We start from the raw sequence: 18,860 nt of genomic DNA, 5'->3' as shown, positions 1-18,860 counted from the left end.
AGAGAATGGGAGTCAGTCAGAGGTCATAGCAGACCAGGCCATGGCTCTGACTGCAGCTGTGAATCCCAGTAGGAGCACTCCTGAAAGTGCGGATGAGGTTAAATGAATCCCAGAGGGTTACTGGGATTTTGTATCAGAATGAAGGTGGTCACATTTCCCCAGGGTGAGGCGAGTAACCCTGTAGTAATACTGAGGGATACAGGGGCCCGCCAGACCCTACTGCTTGGAAAAGGCATGACCTTCCCACTAAGTGCATAAGTGCCAAGGTGCTGGTAAAGGGGATTGAAGGAGGGTACATGCCCATTCCTCTATACTGGGTACATCTGGAGTGCGACCTTGTATCAGGGCCAGTGACCGTGGGAGTTGTCCCCAGTTTGCCTGTGGATGGGGTTGACCTGCTCCTCAGCAATGACCTTACAGGATCAAAGATAACTGCATCTCCTGTGGTTTCAGAGAAACCCATTGAGGTCAAGGAGACCGAACAGCTGCAGGAGAAAGTGTCTGGCATTTCTCCCGTCTGTGTGGTAACCCGGTCTGTGGCTCGACAAGCCCCAACAGAGGAAACTGAAGTGACAGTGCAGACAAAGACCCTCCAGTTTGCTTATCTGAAATCTTTGTTGGGCGTCTAGAAGACCCTAAGGAGCTGATAAATAAATCATCCTTGGTAGCGGCCCAGCAAGCTGACCCACAGTTAAAAACATTAGCTCAGACTGCTCATAATGAGGTCGACGCAGAAGCAGCCCTTGAATGCTACTACATTAAAAATGAGGTGCTGATGAGAAAATGGAGACCCCCTTACAGACCTGCAAATGAATACAGTGATCCACCAGATGGTAGTGCGCTGAGGTACCGTGGGGAAATCTTGTGGCTAGCTCCGATGGCTGGTCATGTCGGTATACGCAAAACCTAAGCCCACATCAGCCAGTATTTCTACTGGCTGCACCTCCACAGGGACGTAGTAAGGTCTTGCAGAACCTGCCATACATGGCAGGTTGTGAGAAAACCCCAACCTGCAATACGATCTGCACCTATGATTCCCGTGCCAGTTTTGGGGAACCATTCAGCAAGGTGTTAGTGGACTGTGTGGGGCCCCTACCCAAAACAAAAGGGGGCCACAAGTATATCCTTACCATCATGGACGTGGCTATCCATTCCCCAGAGACGGTTCCCCTGAGAACCATATCTGCCAAAATAGCAATGAGGGAAGTGACCCAGTTCTTTACCGGGTATGGTCTACCCACTGAGATCCAGTCGGACCAGGGCTCAAATTTCATGTCCAAGATATTCCAGGAAGTCATGGGTAACCTGGGTATGACCCAACTGAAGTCTTCAGCATTTCACCCGCAGCCTCAGGGGACGCTAGAATGGCACCACTAAACCCTAAGAACAATGATCATGGTATACTGCCACAAGTACCCTCATGACTGGGTTAAAGGACTAGGTTTCGTTCTGTTCTCTACCGGGGGCTCATCCAATGAATCCACTGGGTTTATTCCATTCGAATTAGTTTACGGGCACCAAGTGCAAGGGCCTCTGAAACTAGTGGTTTTTAGAGCAGGAGGAGGAGCTCTCCATGTTGGATTACGTAGCTGTGTTCCGGGAGCGGCTCATGGGAGCCTGCCAGGTGCCCGAGAGCACTTGAAAATCTCCCAGACGGCTGTGAAAAAATAGGCCAACAGACATGCCAAGACCCAAACCTTTCAGCCAGGAGATGACGTGTTAGTGCTCTTACCAATACCAGGTGAACCCTTACAGGCCTGGTTCAGTGGCCTGTACAGAATAGCAAAGCAACTCGGGGAAGTGAACTATCTAATTGAGACCCCAGATCAGGGGAAAAAGCAAAGGCTGTGTCATGTCAACATGATAAAGCAATATCACAGCCGAGAAGGGGACAAACAGGTAACGGCCTGTCCCAGTGCCATCGACCTGGAGGAGGAGGAGGATAGCAGTGGGGATGAATTGGAGGGAGAAGTGGATGAGGCCCACATTGAACCCTCTATTACCTGGCTAGCCAATACAGAAATACTAGCCAACTTAGACTCCTTGACCTCCCACCTAGGTGCAGAACAGCGGGCAGACCTAACAAGGCTGCTCTGTATTTAAAGGCTTATGCAGAGACAAGCCAGGCTACACCACCCTAGCCCTACATGATGTGGGACAGGCTCCTCCCAGAAGGCAACATCCCTATCACCTAAGCCCAGAGAAGTTGTCCCAGGTCCGGTAGGAGATTAACTACATGCTGGAGCACCAACTCATAGAGCCTAGCAACAGTAGCTGGAGTTCCTCAGTGTGCTCATGCCCATGCCGGACGGCTCCACAAGGTTCTGCATTGACTCTCGTAAAGTTAATGCAGTGACCCAAGCTGACTCCTACCTGATACACCGGCTGGAAGACTGCATAGATAGGGTAGGTAAAGCAGTCTATATCACGAAGATAGATTTATTCAAGGGATACTGGCAGGTGCCCTTGATGGCCTGCCCAAAGGAAATCTCTGCCTTCGTAACTCCAGAGGGTTATACCAGTGTGGGTTATGCCCTTCAGATTCTGAAATGCCCTGGCTACTTTCCAAAGTTTGATGAGCCAGGTAGTGGCAGGCTTGTCCAATTGCGTCGTGTACCACATCGTGTACCTGGGCAACCTTCTAGTGTTCAGCAACACCTGGGAAAACCACGTAGAGCAACTGAAGCCCTCTTCCAGAGAGTAGAGTCAGCTGACCTAGTTGTTAATCTTGCAAAGGGCGAGTTCGCTAAGGCTAAAGTGACCTATCTAGGACACATAGTCAGTCAAGGACAGGTACTGCCCAGGGCTGCCAAGGTACAAGCCGTACCCAGTTCCACATTTGCACTACAAAATGGGAAATCATGGGGTTCTTGGATGTGTGGGTTCTACCACAAGTTCATCCCAAACTTTAGCACAGTAGCCTCCCTGCTGTCAGACCTACGACAGAAAAAAGGAAAGGTAGTATGGACCGAGAAATGCTTGATAACTTTTGAAAAGCTGAAGGCCATTTTAATAGGCGAACCCGTGCTTGCAGCCCCAGACTTTAATTAGGCATTTGAAGTAGCCATTGATGCGAGTGACACCAGGGTAGAGGCTGTTCTCCTACAGGAGCACCAACCCAGAATAGAGTGACCAAATGGGTACTTCCCTTAAAAAGCTGAACAAGCATCACAAACGGTACTCCACAGTAGAGAAGGAGACCCTCTGTTTATTACCCGCCCTCAGACACTTTGGGATATATGCCTGAAATGGGTACAGAGAGATCACAGTCTATACCAACCACGACCCATCAACTTTTGTGCAAACGTTTAAGACCCAGAATGCCAGATTATTCCTTTGGAGTTTGTTCCTTCAGCCGTACCACTTAAAAGTCACCCACGTTCCTGGGAAATCAAATGTGACTGCGGGTGCTCTGTCCAGAACTTAAAGGAACCCAGTTAGAACTGGAAAAGATAAATTGTCCATTGCTAAAAGAATGAATGTGTATATGAGAGTGTTTTGTTGTTTAGAAGTTTTTCCCTTTTTTGTAATGAAATGAGTTTCATTCCGGAAACGACGGGAACTGTCATGATAATGAAAGAAAAAACACTAAATTGCGTCTGGAAATATTAGACTTTAAAAATAAGACCTGAATTTTTTTTAAAAAGCACACAAGCCACTGGCTGGAATGTGGCAGGGTCACTCCCTATGAGGTAATGGAACCCCACCCTGCTGTCAGACAAGGTGCTTCTAAAGACCTCCAGAAACTAATTACTCCTTCCAGTAGAGGCAATGGGACATAATGGGAAATGAGTATCATATCATCAAGAAATCCCGTGAGCAATGCCCAGACAGATTTGTGAATTTTCTTCCCACTTGGAATATACAAAGACGGGGTTAAAAGTGAGCTAAAAAGCTGCCCTGTCTGTTGGTGGGTATCCTGAGAGAGCAAGTGCTGGAAGTTTGACTCAGAAGTAACAGATACACAGTGCCCCTGCAAATTGCCATTTTGCAGGTATCCCGATCTCTCTCCCTCTCTACCGAAGTCACCACTACTGGAATCAAGAAACCGACTGCTTGTCGACCGAAGTCAACAGCACTGGCACCTCGAATTGCAATGGCTGCATTGAGCAACCACCTGCTTCCCATGAGTCAAGGACTGTTCCTTATACATTTTTTTATATATGTATTCACTTACTTCAAGCTGAATTCTTAGTTTTAACCTGTATGACCATATATGCTTGTGTTTTATCCTTTCTTGCCTTTAGTAGTTAATAAATTTACCTTTAACTCAAGAAATTCAAAATTGTCTCCTTCAAAACCAGAACGATTGGATCTGGTAAAAAGGTATCCGTGAAAGGGATCATTTTTAGATTAAATATTGTTGCAACCAACAGAGCTGGGGGTGCTGAATAAAGACAAGGAGTCAGTTCATCCCTCCTCACCTGGGGCATAACAATTTTGGGTGTCCCAGCCAGATGGTGAGGGGTCTCGCCTGGATCAACAACTTTGAGGAACCTCACCTGGGGGTGGGTCATCACAAATGTTTATCTCTGTAAATAAATGCTTACAAAATTCGGTAAAAATTGGTTCCAGTTCTACCCTTCACCAACTGGCTTTCTGGAACATAACAGCACTCAACTGTCTCTTGTTTAGGAGATTGTGCATTTTCACCTCGTTAGGAAGACTGCTTCAGGTAGTGGCACTGCTTTTACAAAGAAGTACCTGCTGTAAAGTGTGCTGAACATGTTTCTTTTTACCAAGTTTACTTCAATCCCCTTGCCCTGGAAGCCGCTTAGCTTAGTTCACTAGGTGTCTGATTCAGAATAACTCCAACAGCAGAGGTTCAATCCCCGTTCCAGCTGAGGTGGACCTGGGACCTGTCTCTTTGCCCTGCCCCTTGCTTGATGCAGAGTGGTGCCCCTCAGGCTATATAACCATTAGTCTCTCTCTAATAGAGAGAGATGCCAATGGTCCTTCTTGGACTATGGCTAATTATCTAGCTACATCCATGCCCAAATGCAATAGTTTAACTTGAAACAGTGCCTCTGACTGAAGAACTCCAAATTTGCATGACCTTTTCTCTAAAAGTGGGGATCAGTCTTTTCAATCTCCAAGGCTTAAATGTTTTCCTTGAACCTTGGTGACTAGAACAAGAATGTAGTATTTAAGGCCTGACCTGAGCACTATACAGCTTCAACATAAGAGGCTTGGGCTCTAATATTTTTAAACTATAGGTTGACCTTTCACTTTTTAAATTGCTAATATGAGCTGCCTGGACATGGGATGTCATTTTCTCAACAAAAGGTTGGTCAAGCAGGATTGACCCCTTTGGAAACCTCGTGTCTGTCACTTGCTTACCAGTTTTCATATTCATTCATTCAAGTGGGCTTTATCCTAAGCTATTTTCTTGGCAGCTTTTTTGTCAGTGCTGGTTTGCATTTGCCTTCCACTTTCAGGGGCAGGGCAATTAGACAGGTCCCAAGTATACTTCAGCTGTAACAAAAATTGCACCTATGCTGTTGGCATTATTCTGAACCACATACTAGCCACCTAGCCAACTGTGCTTGCACTAGATGTGTGATGTGATGTGTGCTCTATCCAACCTTGGCTGTGAATTATCCTTTTGTCTTAGGACCCCATTGTCAACTCTTTGAGCTGCTTGGCACTTTTGTATTTTTATATATATTTTTGCTTTCTTAATTCTGCAGTGGTGTAGTAGATCATTGAAACCAGGAGACTGCCCAGAGCTGCCCTATAGTTCTCCTTGTTCAAATTCCCTAGTCAATTTTATTCCCTCTGCGCCGGCTCTTTGAAAGAGTCCCAGTTTCCTTCCTTTTCTTTGTAGCTCTGCAAATTTTTTCCAGTTAACCAATTGCCTTTTGGAGGCTATTGAATCTGCTTGCATCACCTTTTCAGGCAATGCACTGCAGATCATAGCAATACGCTGTGTAAAAATATTGCTCTCCATCTTGCCTCTGCTTCTTTTGCCAATTACCTTATATCTGTGTCCTCTAGTTACTGACCCTTCTGTCACTGGAAACAGTAATTCCTAATTTTCTCCATCCAAAAACTTCATGATTTTGAGTGCATCTATTAAATGTCTCCTTAACATTCTCTGTTCTAAGGCGATCAACCCCATCGTCTTTCCACGTAACTAAAATCCCACATCCCCATTTCCATTCTAGTAAATCTCACATGAGCCTTCTCTAAAGCCTTAACGTCCTTAAACATGCTGCCCAGAATTGATTACTATAATCCAGCAGCGGCCTAACCAGTGATTTCCAAAGGGCTTGCATAATTTTCTTTCTTCTGTAATATTTGTCCCTCTTTATAAAGCCAAGGATCCCATTCCCATAAATATAAGAGTCACTAATAAATTTGTTAAGGAATTCGAGAGAGCTATCTTTACCCAGAGAGTGGTTAGAATATAGAACCTGCTTTCACATAAAGTAGTTGAACTGAATCACATAGATGCATTGAAGGGGAACCTAGAAAGTGGGATTAAACTGGATAACCTTTTTTTTAGCTGGCACATGTTCCTAAGTATGAACGAGAAAGAAATAGGAGATATGTGAGTAAGGTAGGAGAAGGCTCATGTGGAGCATAAGCACTGGTTTGGACCAGTTGGTCAAAGTGCTGTTTTGGTGCATTAAAATTCTATCTAATTGTTCCTCCCTGTAGATTGGAGGAAAGAAATTAGACCTGCGACGGAAGCGGGACAGCATGAAACTTAAAACTTGCATTGGCTAGTTAACTTCTAGAGTTCTGAGTAATGTAGCTATTGAACTGCTTCTTCTATTATGAATACCTTGCAAAGATATTTTTTCATAGTTTTTATATTTTTGTATCATATTTTTTTCTCCGATGCATTCTTTTTCAGGACAGAACAGCACATAACTTCTAGTTGATGCCAGTGCTGCTCAAGGATTGCTATACAGGAAGGCTCACTTCTGAAAGGTAAGACTGGTGCTTTTAGTTTTATTTCCACCCTGACCAGCGGTGGTTCTGTCTGTAACTATCCGCAATATAAATTCCAAACCAGGGTTTCTGGACCCTGAGACCATGACATTTCAGTATGATGTCAGATTTATGTAAATGTTTACTTATTAATATATTATTACAGATACCTACTAAAACATGTTTTCTGCATAAATAGCTGGTTGGATGGCTAATGCTGTCTTTTGCAAGTTGAGATTAAGGGTCCTTGAGAATGTTCCAGTATTTGCGGGTGACCCAGGCATATATTTATATTCGCAAGGAGTTCTCAAAAAGTTTGAGAACCACTGATCAAGAATGGAGGTCATATTGAGAATGATTAGCAAGTGCTCAAGGGGAGTAAATTAGTTTTAACATCAGTTGAACCTGGGATTTGACCTCAAAATAAGTTGCTCTAGGAGGACCTATCCATGTTGCAATAGCTACTATGGTGTCCTGTATGGAAAAAAAACCCAAATACTATCACCACCGCTTATAGTGAGTGTGTTTGTGTTAACACAATTTACCTGGTAAATGTGATGACCGGTAAAATGTCATAGCGCTGTTACTATAGAACAAGAATGTTCCTTCTAAGTAGCGACCATTTGCTCCGTTCTCTCCTGCTCCACTCTAACCTATGGCTTTATTCAATTGCAGCCAGTGCTTAGTACCAACTGTATCCTGCAATATTTAGATGGTTATAAGGATTTAAATGCACAAATGGTAATTGAACATTAGTAAAATGCTATTTACATATTTACCTATGTTTGTTCTTGCATTCAGTGCATCCTAGCAAGGTGCAAATTAGTGATTAAACACAGTTGGTTCTGCCCAAAATAAACAGTGAACTTAAGTGTTTATACCCGACAACTTTGATACTAAAGTAAATGGATAATAGTTATCACTTTATGGTGTGGGTGACTACTTATTTTAGACATGGATGTTTAAGTGATGGGGACTGTACTAAATCTGCACCACAATGATTATTTATTGGGCGTGTAATGATCAGCTTTAGCTCTGGCATATGCACCTGCCATCCACCATTGGCAGCCACAATCTCAGTTGCTTTGGTCTCACACTCCCATAACTGCACCAACTCTTGACTGTTCTCTTCTCCCTACTGAAAACCCATCTCTTTGCCCAAGACTTTGATCACCCCATCTAATATCTCTCTTTTCCTTTGGCATCCTTTTTTATTATAACTATGTGAAGCACTTTGGTATGTTTTTCTACGTTAAAGACACCAAACAGATGCAAATTATTGTACCAAGACTCAACTTAACCAGTATTGTGATAATTTATGTTTTTGAGGTGTGTAAAATGAAATCTAGTTTTGCCAAGGTATAAATTTACAGTATCTCTACAGGGAAGATGCATTTGCCAGTTAGAAAACAGGTTTTCTCATCTTGTTATTTTGTGTTTTTACATTCATGTCTGTTTCTTACTTCAGTGGAAATGGGAACTGAGGGCAGGCCACCCATAGATCATATTGGCTGATTTTGCAGTAAGTTGGTTTACCAACAGTGGAAATTGTTGACCAAAATAAAAGGTAAAAATCACAATGGTGGAGAAATTTCTCCTGCCAACAATTTCATCTCAAAACTCAAAAAATGGAAAATGGGAAGATTAGTAGCAGGAAACATTCACCTTCAAAACATTCAAACCCATTTGTACTATTAAAACAAACAAAATACTTTTTTCATTGTAGATCTAGGTCAAAATGTAGTTTTCTCTTGAAGTACTGGGGCAGGTGAAAGTATTACTGAAAGCAGTAATTAACTGTACTGAAAATAAGCCACTTAGTAAAATATTCTGCTGTATAGTGTCATACATTTTTAAAGAAGTGCGGTTCAATTAAAACAAAATAAAATGTAAGATCTCCGGTTCTGAATTCATTGCCAAGCTGTTTTAGTGCAAGAAGAAAAGTGGAGATAATTGGACACTGGGGACTCTTACAAGCCTTGATCAAAAAAAATCAAGCTGACCCAAATAGGATCAGTTCAGATGAGATGGGTCAAAACTGAGCCTTTTAATCAAATGGTCTGTGGAAAGCAGTTTGAGAGATTGGATTTATACACAAGATCTTGGGGGATGATAAATGTGTAAATGCATGTTTGTAATGAGGAATCAGTGCTGAAATTCATACTTTAGATTGGATGAGGCATTTAGTTGTGTTATGATTAGCGGTAGCTATTTTCTGATGGGCAAAAAATAGGAGAGGACTTTTGTTCTGTTCTGCTGTTTCAGTAGTTTTTTTTGTATTTTTCGCCAATCTGTCTTTTCTATCCATAAAATTCTTCTTGTTTAGAAAGGCATCTGCATAATCACTTGACTTTCCTTGAGCAATGCGATAAGGAATTTACTTATAGTTTACCTTTTATTTCTCAAACAATTGCTTGAGACTGACAAAGACCATCCTATGGGTGAACCAGACTTGGGATGTAATATTGTACCTAGTTGCCACTTCAGCCGTCTGAATTTGAAGTCGTTCAGCCCACATTGATTTCAAGAGTTGGGTCAATGTTAATTCTTCTATAATATGCAAATATAGCATTACAATGTACGATGTTAGCCTTGGAGGACAAGAACAACTCCAAGCTTCTTTTCTCCAATACAAACTGCCTGCTTCAGTCCATCCTAGCTATCCCAGTACTTGCCTCTAAAATGCAATGTGAAGAACTCATTCATTTCTTCATTCAAATTTTCTAACCACTCATTCCTTCTGCCCCACTGCCTTCCATATTGCAAAATGCATTCTGTCCACTTTTTCTAAACCCTCCACCCCTACAACTCTTTGGTGAAAGTTGCGATGGAAGCTGGAAGAAGCTACAAAATCATTGGGTGGAATCGTAGCCCCTGCTGAAATGACGCAGCGATTTCCAGGTCAGGAACCTGAACGTCTGAGCTGCCGGCCTTCTGGTTGCCTTTCCTGGGAGCCAACCAAATAAAAGCCTGCCTCCGGGATGGCTGTATGATTAGGGGGAGCAGGCAGGATGAAAAGCCAGAAGCACAAATGAAGAATTGGTATTTAAAGGTATACTGGCAGCACTCACAATGGCAGCATTGTGTAGAGCGGTTTACTCAGCGAGAGGCATGAAAGCTGAGGAGAATGGATTGGAGACTGAGAAGGGCTGCCTTCCGCTCATGACCCATTCCTGGAGGTGATGTTGGAAGCAGTCAGGGCATGGAGACAGGTACTTTTTCCAGGGGCTGATAGGAGGCGGCCACCTAGCCTCATCAAACAGGTTTGCCTGGAGGTGGCAGCACCCAGAGTGCGGTGTGGAGGATGTGGATCCAGTGCAGGAAACAATTCAATAACCTCTTAAGGTCCGATAAGGTGAGTCTGAGGCACACAATTTGCATCCACAGAAAAGAATGTTTCGCCAGGGTCCTCCTTAACTCTGCATTTCCATATGCAATACTGACAATCACCCCCTGTGTGATGACCTGGTGGTCCCCATCCTGCAGTAACCCCCTCAAATTTTGTGCCCTTTTATGAACACTCCTAACGTTCTGCCTTTTCTCATTACAGGAGAGGAGAGTCTACAACTTCCTGGCGAAGCGGAGAAGTGGAGGTGAAGTTGCATCCTTGGCCACCCTGACGGCAGTGGAGGAGGGTGCCCTGGAAAGCAGCAGAGTGGCAGCAGTGCAGACCATTGTCATTGGAGAGATGGGGATGACATAGAGACCAGGTGAAAGCATTATATATGACACTGGCACTTAGCACTGACCCGCTATTCATGCTGTCACCTGTTTGTTGCAGCACCAACAAACATATTTTATTTCCCACAAGGGCATTGCTGGAGATGCACCAAGAGGTGAGGGAGGAGCCAGTACAGTCCTCAGAGGAAGAGCCTCACTCTGAGGAAGCATTGTCACATGACTCATGTGCACCCTCGAACAGCTCAGATACACTCACTTCAGAGGGTCCTGAGGCACAGATGGAAAGGGTGGCACAAGATGAGTGCTTCACATATGACCAGGAGCTGAAGGCAGGGACAGCTGTGGAGAATCCTTATCAGAGACCGGAGGACACCCCAGCTTTACTTGTTTGGACACACATAATGAGCATCAGGGGCCATACACTACGTGGGTACTAAAGGGAAATGTGTGGCCTTCTGTCAGAATTCCCAGAGGCAGTATGCACCCTTGCGCTGAAGATTGAGGAATGTTATGATCCCTGTTGATGTTACAACTGGACAAGTTAGATCCCAGAGTGGAACATGACTTGATAGATCCTAATGTTTTTTTAGAAACTGTGGAGGGCAGTTACTGAACACATTCGCAGGAGTCTGCTAGTGTACTTTTAACACACAGAAAAATATGTTTATTAAACAAGAAAAATGAACTATACTACATTAGACAAAAGGTTGGAAAGATTTCAATATATATACCAGAAAAAATTCAAACCCTCAGTATTCCTTTTCATCCCAACTATACCTTTACAGATACATACAAATTTGTAAAGATAACACAATTTACAATATCTATCTTATACTCTAATATTCATGGTAAGTATGCAGTACATATAAACTAATAGGCAAACTGTGGTCGGACACACCACATTCCAAAACCATGTGACAGATGCCACCAAGGCAAATTCCAAGAATTTCTCATCAACCACCAGATGCTTGTCACACTGTGAGCCAACCGGTTTCACTGAAACTCGATCTTTCTCGTGAGGCCTTCCAATCTCCAGACTTGAAGAACTTGCCTTGGAATTCCAAACGATGCTTTCACTCGGACACTTTCAACAAGGATCCACCTCCAGGGTTTCAATCTCTCCTTCCAATGTCCCTTTCCCCTGGATCTCCATATGCATTCAAACTTCACCTTCCATGCACACTCTCCAGTTTTCAGCCATGCCAAGCAGAACCTTGACTGCCTCCATTGAACAAGTTGCTAACCTCATGGAGAGGTAGACACAGGCAGACCAATGAGTGGCTGTAGGCACAAAACAATGGTTTCCATTGGATGATGGTGAACTTGAGAAGCATTGATCAAACAGTAGCTTTGATCGGCTGATACTGCATTCAAATGTGGCCAAGAGCTCTCCCACTCTTGGTTAGCAGGGGAGTGCAGTTGGCCCATGAGAGGGGAGAGGTAGACAGCGATGATGGCAGTTGGGGGCTCTCCTCAGACACTTGCATGTCACGGCCTATACCATTGGTCCGTCTGACAGAGCCACAAATGCTGCATTCTGCCCCCAAGACCGAGGCAGTCCTTGCACATTTGCAGTTGGTCAGGCTTTGGCAAGGCGTTTGTGGACTCCATAATCCAGAGAATGTCCCACACAGGTATCTCATATGGCAGAGCAGGGAAGTGAGCATAAAATAAAAGCAAAGTGCTGGAGATCTGAAATAAAAGCAGAAAGTGCAGAAAATACTCAGCAGGTCTGGCAGCATCTGTGGAGACAGAACCAAAGTTAGCATTGAGTTGAATATGACTGTTCTTTAGAACTAAATGAGCAGGCGGCCTCCAGTGCTACTGAAGTCACAGGGGTAGCACTACATAGAAGAAAGAGAAAGAAGATGCGGAAGTGGTCTTAGTTGCACAAACAGAATCATTTGAGTATCTATTCCAATGTTATTGTCATATGGAAAACATTTATTTCAACATTTATTACCAGTTTTGTTACCTGGTAAGTGTCATGGAATTGTCCTATTCCATTCCACATTGACCACATGGAGGTGAATGTAGGTGGGTGGCTCAAGATGTATGGATGACAATGGACGCTATTTGCGGTGAGTAGATTTGTTTGTTGGAAGAGTTTGGTGGGTGCAGCTGTACTGTCTGCCATAGGGGCCTTGCTGGTACAAGTGCACTGCTGGACATACTGTGCTCAGCTGAAGTCTGTCTGGATAAGGACATCATGGGCTTCTCTGGCATGTAAATCTATGGCATCGAGTCATGCTTCGTTGGGCCTTTGCCCTTTTCACCTTACTCCTCTGAGGCTGCCAGGTGCCTCCATGTCCCTGTTGCGACAGTTCCACTTCTCTTTAAAGAGCCAGGTTGTGCAGGGCACAGCTCACTAGCACTATCTGGGAATCCTTGCTAGCCTGCATTGAAGGACACCCCTAGATGGTCATTGGGAAAAAACATAGTCTATTATAAAGGATGTAATAGTAAGCATTTAGAAATGCATAATCTAATCAAGCAGAGTCAGCATGTCTTCATGAAGGGGAAATCATGCCTGACAAATTTATTAGAAATCTTTGAGGAGGTAACAAGCAGGATAGATAAAGGAGAACCAGTAGATGTAATATATTTGGATTTACAAAAGGCATTCAATAAGGTACCACACATGAGGCTACTTAATAAGAGCCCATGGTGTAGGGAGTAGTATAATAGCACGTATAGAGCACTGGCTAACTAATAGAAGACAGAGAGTTGGGATCCAGGGGGCATTTCAGGATGGCAACCTGTAACTGGTAGAGTGCCACAGGGATCAGTGCTGGGGCCACAATTATTTACAATATACATTAATGACTTGGATGAGGGAAATGAATGTACTATTGCCAAGTTTGCGGATGACACAAAAATAGGTGGGAAGGCAAGTGGTGAGGATGACACAGAGAGTCTACAGAGGGATATAGATAGGTTAAGTGAGTGGGCAAAAATGTGACAGATGGAATATAATGTGGGAAAGTGTGAGGTTATGCTCTTTGGCAGGAAGAATAGAGGAGCTGAATATTACTAAAATGGAGAAAGACTGAAGAAGGGTGCAGCGCAGAGAGATTTGGGGATCCTCATGCATGAATCCCAAAAAGCTAGCATACAAATTCAGCAGGTAATAGGTAAGGCAAATGGAATGTTCGTCTTTATTTCAAAGGGAATGGAGTATAAAAATAGGGAAGTCTTGCTAACGCTATACAAGGCACTAGTTAGACTACACCTAGAATACTGTGAACAGTTTTGGTCCCCTTATCCAAGGAAAGATATACTAGCATTGGAGGCAGTCCAGAGAAGGTTCACTAGGTTGATCCCGAGTATGGAGGGATTTTCTTATGAGGAGAGATTGAGTAGGTTGGGCTTGTACTCATTGGAGTTTAGAAGAATGAGAAGTGACCTTATTGAAACATATAAGATTCTTAGGGGGCTTGACAGGGTAGATGCTGAGAGGTTATTTCCCCTCGTGGGAGAGTCTAGGACCAGAGGGCATAATCTCAAAGTAAGGGGCTCCCATTTAAGACAGAGATGAGGAGGAATTTCTTCTCAGAGGGTTGTTAATCTGTGGAATTCTTTACCACAGAGGGCTATAGAGGCTGGGTCGTTAAGTATATTCAAGGCTGAGATAGACAGATTTTTAACTAGTATGGAAATCAAGGGTATGGGGAGAAGGCAGGAAATTGGAGTTGAGGATTATCAGATCAGCCATGATTTCATTGAATGGCGGAGCAAACTCAATGGTCCGAATGGACTACTTCTCCTACATCTTATGGTCTGTGTGAAAAAGTTTTTTCTCACCTCCCATTTGCTTCTTTTGCAAGACACTTTAAAACTGTGCCCTCTGGTTCTTGGTCCTTTTACGAGCGGGAACAGTTTCTCCCTATCGACTCTGTCCAGACCCGTCATGATTTTGAAAACTTCTGTCAAGTCTCCTCTTAGCCTTCTCCTCTCCAAAGAAAAGAGTCCCAACTTCTCCAACCTTTCTTCATAACTGAACTGTTGTCATCCCTGGAACCATTCTCATAAACCTCTTCTGCACTCTCTCCAATGCGTTCACGCCCTTCCTTAAGTGTGGCACTCAGGACTTCAGCTGCGGTCAAACCCATGTCTTATATAAGTTCATCATAACCTCCCTGCTCTTGTACTCTATGCCCTATTAATAAAGCCTAGAATACTGTATGCTTTAGAAACAGCTCTTTCCACCTATCGAGCCGCCTTTAATGACTTATGTACATAGACACCCAGGCCTCTCTGCTCCTGCACACCCTTTAGAATAGTATCCTTTATTTTATACTGTCTTTCCGTGGTCTTTGTACCAAAGTATATCACCTCACACTTCTCTGCATTGAACTTCATCTGCCACCTATCTGCCTACTCCAGTCAACTTGAGTCAATGTCCTTTTGAAGTTCTACACTGTCCTCCTCACAGTTTACAATTCCCCCAAATTTTGTGTCGTCTGCAAACTTTGAAATTGTCCCCTGCATACCAAGATCTAGATCACATATATATATATCAGGAAAAGCAAGGGTCCCAATACCGACCCCTGAGGACCTCCACTACAAACCTTCTTGCAGCCAGAAAAACACCCGTTAACCATTACTGTCTGTTTCCTATCCCTCAGCTAATTTTGTATCCATGTTGCTACTGTCCCTTTATCAAACACCTTTTGGAAGTCCATATACACCATAGCAACGGCCTTGCCCTTATTAACCATCTCTGTTACCACTTCAAAAAACTCCAGCAAGTTAGTTAGACATGATTTTCCTTTAACAAATCCAAGCTGACTCTCCCAAATCAATCCACATTTTACCATGTGACTATTAACTCTATCCCGAATAATTGTTTCAAACGTTTCCCCACCACCCATGTTAAGCTGACTGATCTGTAATTGCAGGGCAGATCTTTGCAACCTTTTTTGAACAAGGGCGTAATGTTCTTAATTCTCCAGTCCTCCAGCACCTCCCCCAATTCCAGGGAACATTGAAAGATTATTGCCAGTGCTTCTATAATTTCCACTCTCATTTCCTTCAATATTGTTGGATGCATCTCATCCAGTCCCGGTGCCTTATCAACTTTAAGTACCGACAGCTTATCCAATATCTCCTCCTTATCAATTTTAAACCCTTCTAGTGACTGAGTTTCCTCCTCTGTCACCATGGCCTGGGCAGCATCTACCTCGTAGGTAAAGACAGATGCAAAATATTCATCTAACACCTCAGCCATGCCTTTTGCCTCTATGTGTAAATCCCCTTTTTGGTCCCTAATTGGCCCTGCTCCTCCTTTTACCACCCTTTTACAATTGATATGCTTATAGAATACTTTAGGATTTATTTTTATGTTAGCTGCCTGTCTTTTTTCATAATCCCTCTTTGCTTGTCGAATTTGCTCTTTCACATCCCTTCTGAACCTTCTGTATTCAGCTTGGTTCTCAATTGTATTTGCTACCTGACACCTGTCCTAAGCGCACTTTTTCTTCAACAACTTAATTTCTACCTCCTTTGTCATCCAGGGAGCTCTGGATTTGTTTGTCCTACCCTTCCCTTTTGAGGAAACATGCCTTGACTGTGCCCAGTAGGTAGCCTGTTTGAAGATAGCCCATTGCTCAGCTACTGTTTTTCCTGCCAACCTTTGGTTCCAGCCTATCCGGCCCAGCTCCGTCCTTGCCCGCTGTCTGCCAGTTGATTATTCTTATTCTGAATTGAGCGACGTCATTTTCCACCGTCACCCTAAACCTTATGATACAATGATCACTGTCCCCTAAATGTTCCCCCACTGTCACTTGACCTACTTGGCCCACCTCATTCCCAAGAACCAGGTCTAGCAGTGCCTTTCTTGTTGGACTAGACACATACTGCTGTAGGAAATTCTCCTGAACAGAATCTAGGAATACTTGTCCCTCACTGCGCCTTACGCTACCACTATCCCAGTCTACATATGAGTAATTAAAGTCCCCCATTATGACTACTCTATGATGTTTACACCTCTCTGTAATTTCCTTGCAGATTTGTTCCTCTATATCCTTCCCAGTAGTTGGTGGTCTACATATTACATTGATCAATGTAATTGCACCCTTCTTATTCTTTAGCTCTAGCCAAATTGATTCTGTCCTTGAATGCTCTGACAAATCCTCTTTCTCCAGTACTGCAACACTCTCCTTAACCAAGAACGCCACCCCTCCTCCTTTTTTCCCTATCCTATCTTTTCTGAACACCTTGTAACCAGGAATATTTAACACCCAGATCTGCCCTTCCTTAAGCCAGGCCTCTGTTATCGCCACAACATCATAATCCCACAAGGCAATCTGTGCCTGTAGCTCCCCAATTTTATTAACTATACTCCGTGCATTCACATATATGCTGTGTAACTGATTTAGACTTTATTACTTGCTCCCTTACTCCGACTCCATCTATTAACTTACTTTTCTCTATTTTAGTGCTATCTGCCTCTCCCAGCATTCCACACCCTGGTATTGCTTTCTAATGTTCTCTCCTGGTTCCCACACCCCTGCTGAGTTAGTTTAAACCCTCCCCAACGGTACTAGCAAAACGACCCACAAGGACCTCAGTCCCGGCTCTGTTTAGATGCAACCCGTCGGGCTTGTACAGGTGCCATCTCCCCTAGAGCCAATCCCAGTGTCCCAGGAATCTAAAGCCCTCCTTCCTGCACCATCTTTCCAGCCACGCATTCATCTGTCTTATCTTCCTATTTCACTTGCACATGGCACTGGGGGTAATCTGGAGATTACTACTTTATAGATCCTGCTTGCTAATTTTCTACCTTGTTCCCTAAACCTGATTGCAGGACCACACCCCCCTTCCTATGTATGTCGTTTGTACCAATGTGGACCACAACCTCTAGATGTTCGCCCTCCCCCACAAGAATGTCCTGCAGACGTTCTGTAACATCCTTGACCCTAGCACCAGGGGGGCAACGAACCAACCTTGATTCACATTGGTGGCCGCAGAAACACCTGGCTGCTCCCATAACTGAAGAAACCCTATCAGTACTGCCTTTCCACTCTTCTTCCCTCCTGTACAGTTGGGCCACCCATGGTGCCACGGGCTTGGCTCTTTCTGCAATCGCCCTCACCGATATCCAGGATGGAAAACTGGTTAGTGAGCGGGACCTCTGGGGACTCCTGCACTACCTGCTTGTTTCTCTTGGACTGCCTGGTGGTCACCCATTCCCTATCTGCCTGCTTGCCCCTAACTTGCGATGTGACCACCTTTCTTACCGTGCTATTCACGTAGTTCTCTACCTCATGGATGCACCTCAGTAACTCCAGCCGCTGCTCAAGCTCTAAAACGTGGAGCTCAAGCTTACGCAGCCAGTGACATTTCCTGCACATAGGCTGGTCTGGGTCAAAAGAAGTGTCCACGTCCCCCCAAATGCCACAGGACAGGCATTCCGCTTGGCTGAGCTGTCCTGCCATGCCTTAACCTTAAACTTTTAAATCACTTTTTTACTTTTACTTACTTTAACCTTACTCTTGTACAATTAACTATAAACTGATGATTAGTAGAAAGTAGAAATTCTTCACTCTTACTCACAAATCAGCTCCCTCTCCTGTGCCTATAAGTTCTTACTTTCCGTGTGCTTGTTTAGAAATTTACGTTTCTGTACTTGTGCTGTTTTCAATCTCCCAACTGCCTCTCCACTACATGCTGTTTTATCTCCCGAACTTTCACTGTTTTATCCCCTGAACTATTGCTGTTTTATCCAAGTAGAAAATTACTTTAGTTGGCCCTACTTAATAAACCTTACCAAAAAGTACAGGTCCTTCTTGATTCTAAACCTTAGGAATAGAATAGAATAAACCTTAAATAATTACTAGATACTCACCAAATACCCACCAAATAGCTAGCCAATCAAATTTCACAGTTTGTTTTATTTCACGCTCCTTTCGAACTCACCATGGGCCGGTTCCAAGCAGCTGGCAGGTCCGCCTCTCCGACTGTTCTTCCAGAAGGAGAAGAAGCCAACAGTCCTCTGAGCTTTACTGGTTGATCTGTCTTGAACTTACCTGGCTATTGCAAACGTGGGCTGTGGATTATGAAGTCCTGCAGATGTCAGCAAATAAATCCTGGAAAGAGCCAGATGCAAAAAAAAAAGTGCTGAGAGCTAAAGCAGTGGATGGTCACCTACTGCTACTGGCCTTGGGTCTCCCCCTAAGATGCAGACGTCTGCCGCTACCTGATGTGAGAGCCGGAGCCTTTTCCGGCACTATTGTTCT

General features: G+C 43.9%; 1 protein-coding gene across 1 annotated transcript in view; it reads left to right on the top strand.

Moving 5' to 3' along the window:
* srrm3 (serine/arginine repetitive matrix 3) overlaps positions 1 to 18,860 on the top strand; it is an 854,108-nt gene that overhangs the window by 271,299 nt on the left and 563,949 nt on the right. The window contains exon 4 of the mRNA XM_078548703.1: positions 6,863 to 6,939. The gene's annotated coding sequence lies outside the window, so the exon portion shown is untranslated. The remainder of the gene's footprint in view (positions 1 to 6,862; positions 6,940 to 18,860) is intronic.

Source organism: Cetorhinus maximus, chromosome 9, assembly GCF_964194155.1.
Source record: "Cetorhinus maximus chromosome 9, sCetMax3.hap1.1, whole genome shotgun sequence".
In the NCBI taxonomy this organism is placed as follows: domain Eukaryota; kingdom Metazoa; phylum Chordata; class Chondrichthyes; order Lamniformes; family Cetorhinidae; genus Cetorhinus; species Cetorhinus maximus.
The sequence above is the reverse complement of the archived record's forward strand: the minus strand, read 5'-3'. Positions and strand labels throughout refer to the sequence as shown.